Below are 19,466 nucleotides of genomic sequence, written 5' to 3' on the forward strand. Positions count from 1 at the left end.
TGATTTAAAACAAGACAAGTGGTGTCAGAAAATCCTTCTTTATTTGTGCCAGAAAGATGAGGTGGCCGAGTGGTTAAGGCGATTGACTTCACTTCACTTCACTTTACTTATGAAGCATTATTTGTAAAAATTCCTTTTCCAAGCAAACAATTCCAAACCGACGAGGATGGGATTTGAACCCATGCGTGCAGAGCACAGTCCATTGTGCTCTGCATTCATGGGTTCCAATCCCATCCTCGTCGGTTTGGAATTGTTTGCTTGGAAATGGAATTTTTGCAAATAATGCTTCATAAGTGAAGCTGACACTCAAATGTCAAAAATAAACTAATTCAATTAAGAAATCTACTTCAATGAACAATGCTTTTCATTAAAGACATACATAGAACACATTTAGTGAAAATCTACCATTACTGTTATAGTAGAAGTGATGTCATTGGCCAGATCTGTAAGTTATGATTTTTTGTCATTTGTGATGGATCAACATGATGGTGTAGTAGTTCACAAATATAGGTTACGTTTAAAGTAAAATAAATATTCTTTAAGCAAAAGCTCACTTGAAAGTGGACTTGCTAACAAGCCTGTGATATTGCTGAGAACACAACCAACAATGTATAAAGAATTGATTTAAAATATAACAACTGGTGTTAGAAAACCCTTCTTTATTTGTGCCAGAAAGATGAGGTGGCCGAGTGGTTAAGGCGATGGACTTCACTTCACTTCACTTTACTTATGAAGCATTATTTGCAAAAATTCCATTTCCAAGCAAACAATTCCAAACCGACGAGGATGGGCTTGGAACCCATGCATGCAGAGCACAATCCATTGTGCTCTGCATGCATGGGTTCCAATCCCATCCTCGTCGGTTTGGAATTGTTTGCTTGGAAATGGAATTTTTGCAAATAATGCTTCATAAGTGAAGCTGACACTCAAATGTAAAAAAAAAACTAATTAAATTAAGAAATCTACTTCAATGAACAATGCTTTTCATTAAAGACATACATAGAACACATTTAGTGAAAATCTACAATTACTGTTATAGTAGAAGTCATGTCATTGGCCAAATGTGTATGTTATGATTTTTTTCATTTGTGATGGATCAACATGATGGTGTAGTAGTTCACAAATATAGGTTATGTCTAAAGTAAAATAAATGTTCTTTAAGCAAAGGCTCACTTGAAAGGGGACATGCTAACAAGCCTGTGATATTGATGAGAACACAACCAATAATGTATAAAGAATTGAATTAAAAGAAGACAAGTGGTGTTAGAAAACCCTTCTTTATTTGTGCCAGAAAGACGAGGTGGCCGAGTGGTTAAGGCGATGGACTGCTAATCCATTGTGCTCTGCACGCATGGGTTCAAATCCCATCCACGTCGGTTTGGAGTTGTTTGCTTGGAAATGAAATTTTTGCAAATAATGCTTCATAAGTGAAGCTAACACTCAAATGTCAAAAATAAACTAATTCAATTAAGAAATCTACTTCAAAGAACAATGCTTTTCATTAAAGACATACATAGCACACATTTAGTGAAAATCTACCATTACTGTTATAGTAGAAGTGATGTCATTGGCCAGATCTGTAAGTTATGATTTTTTGTCATTTGTGATGGATCAACATGATGGTGTAGTAGTTCACAAATATAGGTTACGTTTAAAGTAAAATAAATATTCTTTAAGCAAAAGCTCACTTGAAAGTGGACTTGCTAACAAGCCTGTGATATTGCTGAGAACACAACCAACAATGTATAAAGAATTGATTTAAAATATAACAACTGGTGTTAGAAAACCCTTCTTTATTTGTGCCAGAAAGATGAGGTGGCCGAGTGGTTAAGGCGATGGACTTCACTTCACTTCACTTTACTTATGAAGCATTATTTGCAAAAATTCCATTTCCAAGCAAACAATTCCAAACCGACGAGGATGGGCTTGGAACCCATGCATGCAGAGCACAATCCATTGTGCTCTGCATTCATGGGTTCCAATCCCATCCTCGTCGGTTTGGAATTGTTTGCTTGGAAATGGAATTTTTGCAAATAATGTTTCATAAGTGAAGCTGACACTCAAATGTAAAAAAAAAACTAATTAAATTAAGAAATCTACTTCAATGAACAATGCTTTTCATTAAAGACATACATAGAACACATTTAGTGAAAATCTACAATTACTGTTATAGTAGAAGTCATGTCATTGGCCAAATGTGTATGTTATGATTTTTTGTCGTTTGTGATGGATCAACAAGATGGTGTAGTAGTTCACAAATATAGTTTATGTCTAAAGTAAAATAAATGTTCTTTAAGCAAAGGCTCACTTGAAAGTGGACATGCTAACAAGCCTGTGATATTGATGAGAACACAACCAATAATGTATAAGGAATTGATTTAAAACAAGACAAGTGGTGTCAGAAAATCCTTCTTTATTTGTGCCAGAAAGATGAGTTGGCCGAGTGGTTAAGGCGATTGACTTCACTTCACTTCACTTTACTTATGAAGCATTATTTGTAAAAATTCCTTTTCCAAGCAAACAATTCCAATCCGACGAGGATTGGATTTGAACCCATGCGTGCAGAGAACAATCCATTGTGCTCTGCATTCATTTGTTCCAATCCCATCCTCGTTGGTTTGGAATTGTTTGCTTGGAAATGGAATTTTTGCAAATAATGCTTCATAAGTGAAGCTGACACTCAAATGTCAAAAATAAACTAATTCAATTAAGAAATCTACTTCAATGAACAATGCTTTTCATTAAAGACAGACATAGAACACATTTAGTGAAAATCTACCATTACTGTTATAGTAGACGTCGTAGAAGTCATGTCATTTAGTGAAAATCTAAGCCAAATCTGTGTGTTATGATTTTTTGTCGTTTGTGATGGATCAACATGATGGTGTCGTAGTTCACAAATATAGGTTACGTTTAAAGTAAAATAAATGTTCTTTAAGCAAAGGCTCACTTGAAAGAGGACTTGCTAACAAGCCTGTGATATTGCTGAGAACACAACCAACAATGTATAAAGAAATGATTTAAAATATGACAAGTGGTGTCAGACAACTCATCTTTATTTGTGCCAGAAAGACGAGGTGGCCGAGTGGTTAAGGCGATGGACTGCTAATCCATTGTGTTCTGCACGCATGGGTTCAAATCTTGTCGGTTTGGAATTTTTTCCTTGGAAATGGAATTTTGCAAATAATGCTTCTTAAGTGAAGCTGACACTCAAATGTCAAAAATAAACTAATTCAATTAAGAAATCTACGTCAATGAACAATGCTTTTCATTAAAGACATACATAGAACACATTTAAGGAAAATCTACCATTACTGTTATAGTAGAAGTCATGTCATTGGCCAAATGGGTATGTTATGATTTTTTGTCGTTTGTGATGGATCAACATGATGGTGTAGTAGTTCACAAATATAGGTTATGTCTAAAGTAAAATAAATGTTCTTTAAGCAAAGGCTCACTTGAAAGGGGACATGCTAACAAGCCTGTGATATTGATGAGAACACAACCAATAATGTATAAAGTATTGATTGATAAAAAAGACAAGTGGTGTTAGAAAACCCTTCTTTATTTGTGCCAGAAAGACGAGGTGGCCGAGTGGTTAAGGCGATGGACTGCTAATCCATTGTGCTCTGCACGCATGGGTTCAAATCCCATTCTCGTCGGTTTGGAGTTGTTTGCTTGGAAATTGAATTTTTGCAAATAATGCTTCATAAGTGAAGCTAACACTCAAATGTCAAAAATAAACTAATTCAATTAAGAAATCTACTTCAATGAACAATGCTTTTCATTAAAGACATACATAGAACACATTTAGTGAAAATCTGCCATTACTGTTATAGTAGAAGTCATGTCATTGGCCAAATGTGTATGTTACGATTTTTTGTCGTTTGTGATGGATCAACAAGATGGTGTAGTAGTTCACAAATATAGTTTATGTCTAAAGTAAAATAAATGTTCTTTAAGCAAAGGCTCACTTGAAAGTGGACATGTTAACAAGCCTGTAATATTGATGAGAACACAACCAATAATGTATAAAGAATTGATTTAAAACAAGACAAGTGGTGTCAGAAAATCCTTCTTTATTTGTGCCAGAAAGATGAGGTGGCCGAGTGGTTAAGGCGATTGACTTCACTTCACTTCACTTTACTTATGAAGCATTATTTGTAAAAATTCCTTTTCCAAGCAAACAATTCCAAACCGACGAGGATGGGATTTGAACCCATGCGTGCAGAGCACAGTCCATTGTGCTCTGCATTCATGGGTTCCAATCCCATCCTCGTCGGTTTGGAATTGTTTGCTTGGAAATGGAATTTTTGCAAATAATGCTTCATAAGTGAAGCTGACACTCAAATGTCAAAAATAAACTAATTCAATTAAGAAATCTACTTCAATGAACAATGCTTTTCATTAAAGACATACATAGAACACATTTAGTGAAAATCTACCATTACTGTTTTAGTAGAAGTCGTAGAAGTCATGTCATTTAGTGAAAATCTAAGCCAAATGTGTGTGTTATGATTTTTTGTCGTTTGTGATGGATCAACATGATGGTGTAGTAGTTCACAAATATAGGTTATGTCTAAAGTAAAATAAATGTTCTTTAAGCAAAAGCTCACTTGAAAGTGGACTTGCTAACAAGCCTCTGATATTGCTGAGAATACAACCAACAATGTATAAAGAATTGATTTAAAATATGACAACTGGTGTTAGAAAACCCTTCTGTTTTAAGCCAGAAAGACGAGGTGGCCGAGTGGTTAAGGCGATGGACTGCTAATCCATTGTGCTCTGCACGCATGGGTTCAAATCCCATCCTCGTCGGATTGGAATTGTTTGCTTGGAAATGGAATTTTGCAAGTAATGCTTCATAAGTGAAGCTGACACTCAAATGTCAAAAATAAACTAATTCAATTAAGAAATCTTCTTCAATGAACAATGCCTTTCATTAAAGTTATACATAGAACACATTTAATAAAAATCTACCATTACTGTTATAGTAGTAGTCATGTCAATGGCCAGATGTGTATGTTATGATTTTTTGTCGTTTGTGATGGATCAACATGATGGTGTAGTAGTTCACAAATATAGGTTACGTTTAAAGTAAAATAAATATTCTTTAAGCAAAAGCTCACTTGAAAGTGGACTTGCTAACAAGCCTGTGATATTGCTGAGAATACAACCAACAATGTATAAAGAATTGATTTAAAATATGACAACTGGTGTTAGAAAACCCTTCTTTATTTGTGCCTGAAAGATGAGGTGGCCGAGTTGTTAAGGCGATGGACTTCACTTCATTTCACTTTACTTATGAAGCATTATTTGCAAAAATTCCATTTCCAAGCAAACAATTCCAAACCGACAAGGATGGGATTGGAACCCATGCATGCAGAGCACAATCCATTGGGCTCTGCATTCATGGGTTCCAATCCCATCCTCGTCGGTTTGGAATTGTTTGCTTGGAAATGGAATTTTTGCAAATAATGCTTCATATGTGAAGCTGACACTCAAATGTAAAAAAAAAAAACTAATTTAATTAAGAAATCTACTTCAATGAACAATGCTTTTCATTAAAGACATACATAAAACACATTTAGTGAAAATCTACCATTACTGTTATAGTAGAAGTCATGTCATTGGCCAAAACTGTATGTTATGATTTTTTGTCATTTGTGATGGATCAACAAGATGGTGTAGTAGTTCACAAATATAGTTTATGTCTAAAGTAAAATAAATGTTCTTTAAGCAAAGGCTCACTTGAAAGTGGACATGCTAACAAGCCTGTGATATTGATGAGAACACAACCAATAATGTATAAAGAATTGATTTAAAACAAGACAAGTGGTGTCAGAAAATCCTCCTTTGTTTGTGCCAGAAAGATGAGTTGGCCGAGTGGTTAAGGCGATTGACTTCACTTCAATTCACTTTACTTATGAAGCATTATTTGTAAAAATTCCTTTTCCAAGCAAACAATTCCAAACCGACGAGGATTGGATTTGAACCCATGCATGCAGAGAACTATCCATTGTGCTCTGCATTCATGGGTTCCAATCCCATCCTCGTTGGTTTGGAATTGTTTGCTTGGAAATGGAATTTTTGCAAATAATGCTTCATAAGTGAAGCTGACACTCAAATGTCAAAAATAAACTAATTAAATTAAGAAATCGACTTCAATGAACAATGCTTTTCATTAAAGACATACATAGAACACATTTAGTGAAAATCTACCATTACTGTTATAGTAGAAGTCGTAGAAGTCATGTCATTTAGTGAAAATCTAAGCCAAATGTGTGTGTTTTGATTTTTTGTCGTTTGTGATGGATCAACATGATGGTGTAGTAGTTCACAAATATAGTTTATGTCTAAAGTAAAATAAATGTTCTTTAAGCAAAGGCTCACTTGAAAGGGGACATGCTAACAAGCCTGTGATATTGATGAGAACACAACCAATAATGTATAAAGAATTGATTTAAAACAAGACAAGTGGTGTTCGAAAACCCTTCTTTATTTGTGCCAGAAAGACGAGGTGGCCGAGTAGTTAAGGCGATGGACTGCTAATCCGTTGTGTTCTGCACGCATGGGTTCAAATCTTGTCGGTTTGGAATTTATTCCGTGAAATGGAATTTTGCAAATAATGCTTCTTAAGTGAAGCTGACACTCAAATGTCAAAAATAAACTAATTCAATTAAGAAATCTACGTCAATGAACAATGCTTTTCATTAAAGACATACATAGAACACATTTAAGGAAAATCTACCATTACTGTTATAGTAGAAGTCATGTCATTGGCCAAATGTGTATGTTATGATTTTTTTCGTTTGTGATGGATCAACATGATGGTGTAGTAGTTCACAAATATAGGTTATGTCTAAAGTAAAATAAATGTTCTTTAAGCAAAGGCTCACTTGAAAGGGGACATGCTAACAAGCCTGTGATATTGATGAGAACACAACCAATAATGTATAAAGAATTGAATTAAAAGAAGACAAGTGGTGTTAGAAAACCCTTCATTATTTGTGCCAGAAAGACGAGGTGGCCGAGTGGTTAAGGCGATGGACTGCTAATCCATTGTGCTCTGCACGCATGGGTTCAAATCCCATCCTTGTCGGTTTGGAGTTGTTTGCTTGGAAATGAAATTTTTGCAAATAATGCTTCATAAGTGAAGCTAACACTCAAATGTCAAAAATAAACTAATTCAATTAAGAAATCTACTTCAAAGAACAATGCTTTTCATTAAAGACATAAATAGCACACATTTAGTGAAAATCTACCATTACTGTTATAGTAGAAGTGATGTCATTGGCCAGATCTGTAAGTTATGATTTTTTGTCATTTGTGATGGATCAACATGATGGTGTAGTAGTTCACAAATATAGGTTACGTTTAAAGTAAAATAAATATTCTTTAAGCAAAAGCTCACTTGAAAGTGGACTTGCTAACAAGCCTGTGATATTGCTGAGAACACAACCAACAATGTATAAAGAATTGATTTAAAATATAACAACTGGTGTTAGAAAACCCTTCTTTATTTGTGCCAGAAAGATGAGGTGGCCGAGTGGTTAAGGCGATGGACTTCACTTCACTTCACTTTACTTATGAAGCATTATTTGCAAAAATTCCATTTCCAAGCAAACAATTCCAAACCGACGAGGATGGGCTTGGAACCCATGCATGCAGAGCACAATCCATTGTGCTCTGCATTCATGGGTTCCAATCCCATCCTCGTCGGTTTGGAATTGTTTGCTTGGAAATGGAATTTTTGCAAATAATGCTTCATAAGTGAAGCTGACACTCAAATGTAAAAAAAAAACTAATTAAATTAAGAAATCTACTTCAATGAACAATGCTTTTCATTAAAGACATACATAGAACACATTTAGTGAAAATCTACAATTACTGTTATAGTAGAAGTCATGTCATTGGCCAAATGTGTATGTTATGATTTTTTGTCGTTTGTGATGGATCAACAAGATGGTGTAGTAGTTCACAAATATAGTTTATGTCTAAAGTAAAATAAATGTTCTTTAAGCAAAGGCTCACTTGAAAGTGGACATGCTAACAAGCCTGTGATATTGATGAGAACACAACCAATAATGTATAAGGAATTGATTTAAAACAAGACAACTGGTGTCAGAAAATCCTTCTTTATTTGTGCCAGAAAGATGAGTTGGCCGAGTGGTTAAGGCGATTGACTTCACTTCACTTCACTTTACTTATGAAGCATTATTTGTAAAAATTCCTTTTCCAAGCAAACAATTCCAATCCGACGAGGATTGGATTTGAACCCATGCGTGCAGAGAACAATCCATTGTGCTCTGCATTCATTTGTTCCAATCCCATCCTCGTTGGTTTGGAATTGTTTGCTTGGAAATGGAATTTTTGCAAATAATGCTTCATAAGTGAAGCTGACACTCAAATGTCAAAAATAAACTAATTCAATTAAGAAATCTACTTCAATGAACAATGCTTTTCATTAAAGACAGACATAGAACACATTTAGTGAAAATCTACCATTACTGTTATAGTAGACGTCGTAGAAGTCATGTCATTTAGTGAAAATCTAAGCCAAATCTGTGTGTTATGATTTTTTGTCGTTTGTGATGGATCAACATGATGGTGTCGTAGTTCACAAATATAGGTTACGTTTAAAGTAAAATAAATGTTCTTTAAGCAAAGGCTCACTTGAAAGAGGACTTGCTAACAAGCCTGTGATATTGCTGAGAACACAACCAACAATGTATAAAGAAATGATTTAAAATATGACAAGTGGTGTCAGACAACTCATCTTTATTTGTGCCAGAAAGACGAGGTGGCCGAGTGGTTAAGGTGATGGACTGCTAATCCATTGTGTTCTGCACGCATGGGTTCAAATCTTGTCGGTTTGGAATTTTTTCCTTGGAAATGGAATTTTGCAAATAATGCTTCTTAAGTGAAGCTGACACTCAAATGTCAAAAATAAACTAATTCAATTAAGAAATCTACGTCAATGAACAATGCTTTTCATTAAAGACATACATAGAACACATTTAAGGAAAATCTACCATTACTGTTATAGTAGAAGTCATGTCATTGGCCAAATGGGTATGTTATGATTTTTTGTCGTTTGTGATGGATCAACATGATGGTGTAGTAGTTCACAAATATAGGTTATGTCTAAAGTAAAATAAATGTTCTTTAAGCAAAGGCTCACTTGAAAGGGGACATGCTAACAAGCCTGTGATATTGATGAGAACACAACCAATAATGTATAAAGTATTGATTGATAAAAAAGACAAGTGGTGTTAGAAAACCCTTCTTTATTTGTGCCAGAAAGACGAGGTGGCCGAGTTGTTAAGGCGATGGACTGCTAATCCATTGTGCTCTGCACGCATGGGTTCAAATCCCGTTCTCGTCGGTTTGGAGTTGTTTGCTTGGAAATTGAATTTTTGCAAATAATGCTTCATAAGTGAAGCTAACACTCAAATGTCAAAAATAAACTAATTCAATTAAGAAATCTACTTCAATGAACAATGCTTTTCATTAAAGACATACATAGAACACATTTAGTGAAAATCTGCCTTTACTGTTATAGTAGAAGTCATGTCATTGGCCAAATGTGTATGTTACGATTTTTTGTCGTTTGTGATGGATCAACAAGATGGTGTAGTAGTTCACAAATATAGTTTATGTCTAAAGTAAAATAAATGTTCTTTAAGCAAAGGCTCACTTGAAAGTGGACATGTTAACAAGCCTGTAATATTGATGAGAACACAACCAATAATGTATAAAGAATTGATTTAAAACAAGACAAGTGGTGTCAGAAAATCCTTCTTTATTTGTGCCAGAAAGATGAGGTGGCCGAGTGGTTAAGGCGATTGACTTCACTTCACTTCACTTTACTTATGAAGCATTATTTGTAAAAATTCCTTTTCCAAGCAAACAATTCCAAACCGACGAGGATGGGATTTGAACCCATGCGTGCAGAGCACAGTCCATTGTGCTCTGCATTCATGGGTTCCAATCCCATCCTCGTCGGTTTGGAATTGTTTGCTTGGAAATGGAATTTTTGCAAATAATGCTTCATAAGTGAAGCTGACACTCAAATGTCAAAAATAAACTAATTCAATTAAGAAATCTACTTCAATGAACAATGCTTTTCATTAAAGACATACATAGAACACATTTAGTGAAAATCTACCATTACTGTTTTAGTAGAAGTCGTAGAAGTCATGTCATTTAGTGAAAATCTAAGCCAAATGTGTGTGTTATGATTTTTTGTCGTTTGTGATGGATCAACATGATGGTGTAGTAGTTCACAAATATAGGTTATGTCTAAAGTAAAATAAATGTTCTTTAAGCAAAAGCTCACTTGAAAGTGGACTTGCTAACAAGCCTCTGATATTGCTGAGAATACAACCAACAATGTATAAAGAATTGATTTAAAATATGACAACTGGTGTTAGAAAACCCGTCTGTTTTGAGCCAGAAAGACGAGGTGGCCGAGTGGTTAAGGCGATGGACTGCTAATCCATTGTGCTCTGCACGCATGGGTTCAAATCCCATCCTCGTCGGATTGGAATTGTTTGCTTGGAAATGGAATTTTGCAAGTAATGCTTCATAAGTGAAGCTGACACTCAAATGTCAAAAATAAACTAATTCAATTAAGAAATCTTCTTCAATGAACAATGCCTTTCATTAATGTTATACATAGAACACATTTAATAAAAATCTACCATGTCAATGGCCAGATGTGTATGTTATGATTTTTTGTCGTTTGTGATGGATCAACATGATGGTGTAGTAGTTCACAAATATAGGTTACGTTTAAAGTAAAATAAATATTCTTTAAGCAAAAGCTCACTTGAAAGTGGACTTGCTAACAAGCCTGTGATATTGCTGAGAATACAACCAACAATGTATAAAGAATTGATTTAAAATATGACAACTGGTGTTAGAAAACCCTTCTTTATTTGTGCCTGAAAGATGAGGTGGCCGAGTTGTTAAGGCGATGGACTTCACTTCATTTCACTTTACTTATGAAGCATTATTTGCAAAAATTCCATTTCCAAGCAAACAATTCCAAACCGACAAGGATGGGATTGGAACCCATGCATGCAGAGCACAATCCATTGGGCTCTGCATTCATGGGTTCCAATCCCATCCTCGTCGGTTTGGAATTGTTTGCTTGGAAATGGAATTTTTGCAAATAATGCTTCATATGTGAAGCTGACACTCAAATGTAAAAAAAAAAAACTAATTCAATTAAGAAATCTTCTTCAATGAACAATGCTTTTCATTAAAGACATACATAAAACACATTTAGTGAAAATCTACCATTACTGTTATAGTAGAAGTCATGTCATTGGCCAAATGTGTATGTTATGATTTTTTGTCATTTGTGATGGATCAACAAGATGGTGTAGTAGTTCACAAATATAGTTTATGTCTAAAGTAAAATAAATGTTCTTTAAGCAAAGGCTCACTTGAAAGTGGACATGCTAACAAGCCTGTGATATTGATGAGAACACAACCAATAATGTATAAAGAATTGATTTAAAACAAGACAAGTGGTGTCAGAAAATCCTCCTTTATTTGTGCCAGAAAGATGAGTTGGCCGAGTGGTTAAGGCGATTGACTTCACTTCACTTCACTTTTCTTATGAAGCATTATTTGTAAAAATGCCTTTTCCAAGCAAACAATTCCAAACCGACGAGGATTGGATTTGAACCCATGCGTGCAGAGAACAATCCATTGTGCTCTGCATTCATGGGTTCCAATCACATCCTCGTCGGTTTGGAATTGTTTGCTTGGAAATGGAATTTCTGCAAATAATGCTTCATAAGTGAAGCTGACACTCAAATGTCAAAAATAAACTAATTAAATTAAGAAATCTACTTCAATGAACAATGCTTTTCATTAAAGACATACATAGAACACATTTAGTGAAAATCTACCATTACTGTTATAGTAGAAGTCATGTCATTGGCCAAATGCGTATGTTATGATTTTTTGTCGTTTGTGATGGATCAACATGATGTTGTAGTAGTTCACAAATATAGGTTACGTTTAAAGTAAAATAAATATTCTTTAAGCAAAAGCTCACTTGAAAGTGGACTTGCTAACAAGCCTGTGATATTGCTGAGAACACAACCAACAATGTATAAAGAAATGATTTAAAATATGACAAGTGGTGTCAGAAAACCCTTCTTTTTTGAGCCAGAAAGATGAGGTGGCCGAGTGGTTAAGGCGATGGATTGCTAATCCATTGTGCTCTGCACGCATGGGTTCAAATCCCATCCTCGTTGGATTGGAATTGTTTGCTTGGAAATTGAATTTTGCAAGTAATGCTTCATAAGTGAAGCTGACACTCAAATGTCAAAAATAAACTAATTCAATTAAGAAATCTTCTTCAATGAACAATGCCTTTCAATAAAGTTATACATAGAACACATTTAATAAAAATCTACCATTACTGTTATAGTAGTAGTCATGTCAATGGCCAGATGTGTATGTTATGATTTTTTGTCGTTTGTGATGGATCAACATGATGGTGTAGTAGTTCACAAATATAGGTTACGTTTAAAGTAAAATAAATGTTCTTTAAGCAAAGGCTCACTTGAAAGAGGACTTGCTAACAAGCCTGTGATATTGCTGAGAACAAAACCAACAATGTATAAAGAAAATATTTAAAATATGACAAGTGGTGTCAGACAACTCATCATTATTTGTGCCAGAAAGACGAAGTGGCCGAGTGGTTAAGGTGATGGACTGCTAATCCATTGTGTTCTGCACGCATGGGTTCAAATCTTGTCGGTTTGGAATTTTTCCTTGGAAATGGAATTTTGCAAATAATGCTTCTTAAGTGAAGCTGACACTCAAATGTCAAAAATAAACTAATTCAATTAAGAAATCTACGTCAATGAACAATGCTTTTCATTAAAGACATACATAGAACACATTTAAGGAAAATCTACCATTATTGTTATAGTAGAAGTCATGTCATTGGCCAAATGTGTATGTTATGATTTTTTGTCGTTTGTGATGGATCAACATGATGGTGTAGTAGTTCACAAATATAGGTTATGTCTAAAGTAAAATAAATGTTCTTTAAGCAAAGGCTCACTTGAAAGGGGACTTGCTAACAAGCCTGTGATATTGATGAGAACACAACCAATAATGTAGAAAGAATTGATTTAATACAAGACAAGTAGTGTTAGAAAACCCTTCTTTATTTGTGCCAGAAAGACGAGGTGGCCGAGTGGTTAAGGCGATAGACTGCTAATCCATTGTGCTCTGCACGCATGGGTTCAAATCCCATCCTCGTCGGTTTGGAGTTGTTTGCTTGGAAATGGAATTTTTGCAAATAATGCTTCATAAGTGAAGCTAACACTCAAATGTCAAAAATAAACTAATTCAATTAAGAAATCTACTTCAAAGAACAATGCTTTTCATTAAAGACATACATAGCACACATTTAGTGAAAATCTACCATTACTGTTATAGTAGAAGTGATGTCATTGGCCAGATCTGTAAGTTATGATTTTTTGTCATTTGTGATGGATCAACATGATGGTGTAGTAGTTCACAAATATAGGTTACGTTTAAAGTAAAATAAATGTTCTTTAAGCAAAAGCTCACTTGAAAGTGGACTTGCTAACAAGCCTGTGATATTGCTGAGAACACAACCAACAATGTATAAAGAAATGATTTAAAATATGACAAGTGGTGTCAGAAAACCCTTCTTATTTGAGTCAGAAAGACGAGGTGGCCGAGTGGTTAAGGCGATGGACTGCTAATCCATTGTGCTCTGCATGCATGGGTTCAAATCCCATCCTCGTCAGATTGGAATTGTTTGCTTGGAAATGGAATTTTGCAAGTAATGCTTCATAAGTGAAGCTGACACTCAAATGTCAAAAATAAACTAATTCAATTAAGAAATCTTCTTCAATGAACAATGCCTTTCATTAAAGTTATACATAGAACACATTTAATAAAAATCTACCATTACTGTTATAGTAGTAGTCATGTCAATGGCCAGATGTGTATGGTATGATTTTTTTGTCGTTTGTGATGGATCAACATGATGGTGTAGTAGTTCACAAATATAGTTTATGTCTAAAGTAAAATAAATGTTCTTTAAGCAAAGGCTCACTTGAAAGTGGACATGCTAACAAGCCTGTGATATTGATGAGAACACAACCAATAATGTATAAAGAATTGATTTAAAACAAGACAAGTGGTGTCAGAAAATCCTTCTTTATTTGTGCCAGAAAGATGAGTTGGCCGAGTGGTTAAGGCGATTGACTTCACTTCACTTCACTTTACTTATGAAGCATTATTTGTAAAAATTCCTTTTCCAAGCAAACAATTCCAAACCGACGAGGATTGGATTTGAACCCATGCGTGCAGAGAACAATCCATTGTGCTCTGCATTAATGTTTTCCAATCCCATCCTCGTCGGTTTGGAATTGTTTGCTTGGAAATGGAATTTTTGCAAATAATGCTTCATAAGTGAAGCTGACACTCAAATGTCAAAAATAAACTAATTCAATTAAGAAATCTACTTCAATGAACAATGCTTTTCATTAAAGACATACATAGAACACATTTAGTGAAAATCTACCATTACTGTTATAGTAGAAGTCGTAGAAGTCATTTCATTTAGTGTAAATCTAAGCCAAATGTGTGTGTTATGATTTTTTGTCATTTGTGATGGATCAACATGATGGTGTAGTTGTTCACAAATATAGGTTACGTTTAAAGTAAAATAAATGTTCTTTAAGCAAAGGCTCACTTGAAAGAGGACTTGCTAACAAGCCTGTGATATTGCTGAGAACACAACCAACAATGTATAAAGAAATGATTTCAAATATGACAAGTGGTGTCAGACAACTCATCTTTAATAAGCCAGAAAGACGAGGTGGCCTAGTGGTTAAGGCGATGGACTGCTAATCCATTGTGTTCTGCACGCATGGGTTCAAATCTTGTCGGTTTGGAATTTTTCCTTGGAAATGGAATTTTGCAAATAATGCTTCTTAAGTGAAGCTGACACTCAAATGTCAAAAATAAACTAATTCAATTAAGAAATCTACGTCAATGAACAATGCTTTTCATTAAAGACATACATAGAAAACTTTTAAGGAAAATCTACCATTACTGTTATAGTAGAAGTCATGTCATTGGCCAAATGTGTATGTTATGATTTTTTGTCGTTTGTGATGGATCAACATGATGGTGTAGTAGTTCACAAATATAGGTTATGTCTTAAGTAAAATAAATGTTCTTTAAGCAAAGGCTCACTTGAAAGGGGACATGCTAACAAACCTGTGATATTGATGAGAACACAACCAATAATGTATAAAGAATTGATTTAAAACAAGACAAGTGGTGTTAGAAAACCCTTCTTTATTTGTGCCAGAAAGACGAGGTGGCCGAGTGGTTAAGGTGATGGACTGCTGATCCATTGTGCTCTGCACGCATGGGTTCAAATCCCATCCTCGTCGGTTTGTAGTTGTTTGCTTGGAAATGAAATTTTTGCAAATAATGCTTCATAAGTGAAGCTAACACTCAAATGTCAAAAATAAACTAATTAAATTAAGAAATCTACTTCAATGAACAATGCTTTTCATTAAAGATTTGATTGGATTGGAACCCAAGAAATCTACTTCAATGACCAATGCTTTTCATTAAAGACATACATAGAACACATTTAGTGAAAATCTACCATTACTGTTATAGTTGAAGTCGTAGAAGTCATGTCATTTAGTGAAAATCTAAGCCAAATGTGTGTGTTATGATTTTTTGTCGTTTGTGATGGATCAACATGATGGTGTAGTAGTTCACAAATATAGGTTACGTTTAAAGTAAAATAAATGTTCTTTAAGCAAAGGCTCACTTGAAAGAGGACTTGCTAACAAGCCTGTGATATTGCTGAGAACACAACCAACAATGTATAAAGAAAATATTTAAAATATGACAAGTGGTGTCAGACAACTCATCATTATTTGTGCCAGAAAGACGAGGTGGCCGAGTGGTTAAGGCGATGGACTGCTAATCCATTGTGTTCTGCACGCATGGGTTCAAATCTTGTCGGTTTGGAATTTTTTCCTTGGAAATAGAATTTTGCAAATAATGCTTCTTAAGTGAAGCTGACACTCAAATGTCAAAAATAAACTAATTCAATTAAGAAATCTACGTCAATGAACAATGCTTTTCATTAAAGACATACATAGAACACATTTAAGGAAAATCTACCATTACTGTTATAGTAGAAGTCATGTCATTGGCCAAATGAGTATGTTATGATTTTTTGTCGTTTGTGATGGATCAAAATGATGGTGTAGTAGTTCACAAATATAGGTTATGTCTAAAGTAAAATAAATGTTCTTTAAGCAAAGGCTCACTTGAAAGGGGACATGCTAACAAGCCTGTGATATTGATGAGAACACAACCAATAATGTATAAAGAATTGATTTAAAACTAGACAAGTGGTGTTAGAAAACCCTTCTTTATTTGTGCCAGAAAGACGAGGTGGCCGAGTGGTTAAGGCGATGGACTGCTAATCCATTGTGCTCTGCACGCATGGGTTCAAATCCCATTCTCGTCGGTTTGGAGTTGTTTGCTTGGAAATGGAATTTTTGCAAATAATGCTTCATAAGTGAAGCTAACACTCAAATGTCAAAAATAAACTAATTCAATTAAGAAATCTACTTCAATGAACAATGCTTTTCATTAAAGACATACATAGAACACATTTAGTGAAAATCTACCATTACTGTTATAGTAGAAGTCATGTCATTGGCCAAATGTGTATGTTATGATTGTTTGTCGTTTGTGATGGATCAACAAGATGGTGTAGTAGTTCACAAATATAGTTTATGTCTAAAGTAAAATAAATGTTCTTTAAGCAAAGGCTCACTTGAAAGTGGACATGCTAACAAGCCTGTGATATTGATGAGAACACAACCAATAATGTATAAAGAATTGATTTAAAACAAGACAAGTGGTGTCAGAAAATCCTTCTTTATTTGTGCCAGAAAGATGAGGTGGCAAAGTGGTTAAGGCGATTGACTTCACTTCACTTCACTTTACTTATGAAGCATTATTTGTAAAAATTCCTTTTCCAAGCAAACAATTCCAAACCGACGAGGATTGGATTTGAACCCATGCGTGCAGAGCACAATCCATTGTGCTCTGCATTCATGGGTTCCAATCCCATCCTCGTCGGTTTGGAATTGTTTGCTTGGAAACGGAATTTTTGCAAATAATGCTTCATAAGTGAAGCTGACACTCAAATGTCAAAAATAAACTAATTCAATTAAGAAATCTACTTCAATGAACAATGCCTTTCATTAAAGACATACATAGAACACATTTAATAAAAATCTACCATTACTGTAATAGTAATTGAATTAGTCATGGGCCAGATGTGTATGTGATGATTTTTTGTCGTTTGTGATGGATCATCATGATGGTGTAGTAGTTCACAAATATAGGTTACGTTTAAAGTAAAATAAATGTTCTTTAAGCAAAGGCTCACTTGAAAGTGGACACGCTAACAAGCCTGTGATATTGATGAGAACACAACCAATAATGTATAAAGAATTGATTTTAAACAAGACAAGTGGTGTCAGAAAACCCTTCTTTATATGTGCCAGAAAGACGAGGTGGCCGAGTGGTTAAGGTGATGGACTGCTAATACATTGTGCTCTGCACGCATGGGTTCAAATCCCATCCTCGTCGGTTTAGAGTTGTTTGCTTGGAAATGGAATTTTTGCAAATAATGCTTCATAAGTGAAGCTAACACTTAATTGTCAAAAATAAACTAATTAAATTAAGAAATCTACTTCAATGAACAATGCTTTTCATTAAAGACATACATAGCACACATTTAGTGAAAATCTACCATTACTGTTATAGTAGAAGTGATGTCATTGGCCAGATCTGTAAGTTATGATTTTTTGTCATTTGTGATGGATCAACATGATGGTGTAGTACTTCACAAATATAGGTTATGTTTAAAGTAAAATAACTGTTCTTTAAGCAAAAGCTCACTTGAAAGTGGACTTGCTAACAAGCCTGTGAAATTGCTGAGAACACAACCAACAATGTATAAAGAAATGATTTAAAATATGACAAGTGGTGTCAGAAAACCCTTCTTTTTTGAGCCAGAAAGACGAGGTGGCCGAGTGGTTAAGGAGATGGACTGCTAATACATTGTGCTCTGCACGCATGGGTTCAAATCCCATCCTCGTCGGATTGGAATTGTTTGCTTGGAAATGGAATTTTTGCAAATAATGCTTCATAAGTGAAGCTGACACTCAAATGTAAAAAAAAAACTAATTCAATTAAGAAATCTACTTCAATGAACAATGCTTTTCATTAAAGACATACATAGAACACATTTAGTGAAAATCTACCATTACTGTTATAGTAGAAGTCATGTCATTGGCCAAATGTGTATGTTATGATTTTTTGTCGTTTGTGATGGATCAACAAGATGGTGTAGTAGTTCACAAATATAGTTTATGTCTAAAGTAAAATAAATGTTCTTTAAGCAAAGGCTCACTTGAAAGTGGACATGCTAACAAGCCTGTGATATTGATGAGAACACAACCAATAATGTATAAAGAATTGATTTAAAACAAGACAAGTGGTGTCAGAAAATCCTTCTTTATTTGTGCCAGAAAGATGAGTTGGCCGAGTGGTTAAGGCGATTGACTTCACTTCACTTCACTTTACTTATGAAGCATTATTTGTAAAAATTCCTTTTCCAAGCAAACAATTCCAAACCGACGAGGATTGGATTTGAACCCATGCGTGCAGAGAACAATCCATTGTGCTCTGCATTCATGGGTTTCAATCCCATCCTCATCGGTTTGGAATTGTTTGCTTGGAAATGGAATTTTTGCAAATAATGCTTCATAAGTGAAGCTGACACTCAAATGTCAAAAATAATCTAATTCAATTAAGAAATCTACTTCAATGAACAATGCTTTTCATTAAAGACATACATAGAACACATTTAGTGAAAATCTACCATTACTGTTATAGTAGAAGTCGTAGAAGTCATGTCATTTAGTGAAAATCTAAGCCAAATGTGTGTGTTATGATTTTTTGTCGTTTGTGAAGGAACAACATGATGGTGTAGTAGTTCACAAATATAGGTTACGATTAAAGTAAAATAAATGTTCTTTAAGCAAAGGCTCACTTGAAAGAGGACTTGCTAACAAGCCTGTGATATTGCTGAGAACACAACCAACAATGTATAAAGAAATGATTTAAAATATGACAAGTGGTGTCAGACAACTCATCTTTGTTTGTGCCAGAAAGACGAGGTGGCCGAGTGGTTAAGGCGATGGACTGCTAATCCATTGTATTCTGCACGCATGGGTTCAAATCTTGTCGGTTTGGAATTTTTTCCTTGGAAATGGAATTTTGCAAATAATGTTTCATAAGTGAAGCTGACACTCAAATGTCAAAAATAAACTAAT

The 19,466-nt window shown here is 34.7% G+C and overlaps 10 non-coding genes across 10 annotated transcripts; all 10 read left to right on the forward strand.

The window, feature by feature from the left end:
- The first annotated feature begins 1,294 nt into the window (after positions 1-1,294).
- TRNAS-GCU (transfer RNA serine (anticodon GCU)) lies at positions 1,295-1,376 on the forward strand. Its single transcript has one exon. It is a non-coding gene; the product is annotated as a tRNA-Ser (tRNA).
- A 2,204-nt stretch (positions 1,377-3,580) lies between these two features.
- On the forward strand, positions 3,581-3,662 carry TRNAS-GCU (transfer RNA serine (anticodon GCU)). Its single transcript has one exon. It is a non-coding gene; the product is annotated as a tRNA-Ser (tRNA).
- Positions 3,663-4,736: 1,074 nt separating this feature from the next.
- TRNAS-GCU (transfer RNA serine (anticodon GCU)) lies at positions 4,737-4,818 on the forward strand. The gene has a single exon. It is a non-coding gene; the product is annotated as a tRNA-Ser (tRNA).
- A 2,202-nt stretch (positions 4,819-7,020) lies between these two features.
- TRNAS-GCU (transfer RNA serine (anticodon GCU)) lies at positions 7,021-7,102 on the forward strand. The gene has a single exon. It is a non-coding gene; the product is annotated as a tRNA-Ser (tRNA).
- A 3,360-nt stretch (positions 7,103-10,462) lies between these two features.
- On the forward strand, positions 10,463-10,544 carry TRNAS-GCU (transfer RNA serine (anticodon GCU)). Its single transcript has one exon. It is a non-coding gene; the product is annotated as a tRNA-Ser (tRNA).
- Positions 10,545-12,196: 1,652 nt separating this feature from the next.
- On the forward strand, positions 12,197-12,278 carry TRNAS-GCU (transfer RNA serine (anticodon GCU)). The gene has a single exon. It is a non-coding gene; the product is annotated as a tRNA-Ser (tRNA).
- A 939-nt stretch (positions 12,279-13,217) lies between these two features.
- Positions 13,218-13,299, forward strand: TRNAS-GCU (transfer RNA serine (anticodon GCU)). The gene has a single exon. It is a non-coding gene; the product is annotated as a tRNA-Ser (tRNA).
- A 432-nt stretch (positions 13,300-13,731) lies between these two features.
- On the forward strand, positions 13,732-13,813 carry TRNAS-GCU (transfer RNA serine (anticodon GCU)). Its single transcript has one exon. It is a non-coding gene; the product is annotated as a tRNA-Ser (tRNA).
- Positions 13,814-15,394: 1,581 nt separating this feature from the next.
- TRNAS-GCU (transfer RNA serine (anticodon GCU)) lies at positions 15,395-15,476 on the forward strand. Its single transcript has one exon. It is a non-coding gene; the product is annotated as a tRNA-Ser (tRNA).
- Positions 15,477-16,497: 1,021 nt separating this feature from the next.
- TRNAS-GCU (transfer RNA serine (anticodon GCU)) lies at positions 16,498-16,579 on the forward strand. The gene has a single exon. It is a non-coding gene; the product is annotated as a tRNA-Ser (tRNA).
- Positions 16,580-19,466: the final 2,887 nt, after the last annotated feature.

Source organism: Taudactylus pleione, unplaced genomic scaffold, assembly GCF_031769625.1.
Source record: "Taudactylus pleione unplaced genomic scaffold, aTauple2 ptg000619l, whole genome shotgun sequence".
NCBI classification, from domain to species: Eukaryota; Metazoa; Chordata; class Amphibia; order Anura; family Myobatrachidae; genus Taudactylus; species Taudactylus pleione.